The 306-nt window shown below is 37.9% G+C and overlaps 1 long non-coding RNA gene across 1 annotated transcript; it reads right to left on the reverse strand.

Moving 5' to 3' along the window:
- Positions 1-37: 37 nt before the first annotated feature.
- LOC104775498 lies at positions 38-306 on the reverse strand. Its single transcript, XR_765955.1, has 2 exons — positions 232-306; positions 38-155 (listed from the first exon to the last, which is right to left on the reverse strand). It is a non-coding gene; the product is annotated as an uncharacterized LOC104775498 (long non-coding RNA).

Genomic DNA, 306 nt, shown 5'->3' on the forward strand with positions numbered 1-306 from the left:
GGGGGGGGGGGGGAGAAACTTAAGGATAAAAAAAAAACAGAAAAAGCTTTTTCTATCATTTGCATTTAAAGATCAAGTTACTAACCGATATAAACAAGAGTGCAGAGAGATATATAGCTACCAATGGCAGAGAGAAGCCACAGACAAATCACCACCTGCCAATGAACAATTGTCAGCCCAGTTGTTCAAATGCTTAATGGTTTCCATTATTGAAAGGATTTGCTTCATAACCTTAAAGAAGAGTCGAAAATCATTGCCAACTGTGACATCATGAGCCATTACAAGCAAGTGATTGAGTTTTATACG

Source organism: Camelina sativa, unplaced genomic scaffold (assembly GCF_000633955.1).
Source record: "Camelina sativa cultivar DH55 unplaced genomic scaffold, Cs unpScaffold16760, whole genome shotgun sequence".
NCBI lineage: Eukaryota > Viridiplantae > Streptophyta > Magnoliopsida > Brassicales > Brassicaceae > Camelina > Camelina sativa.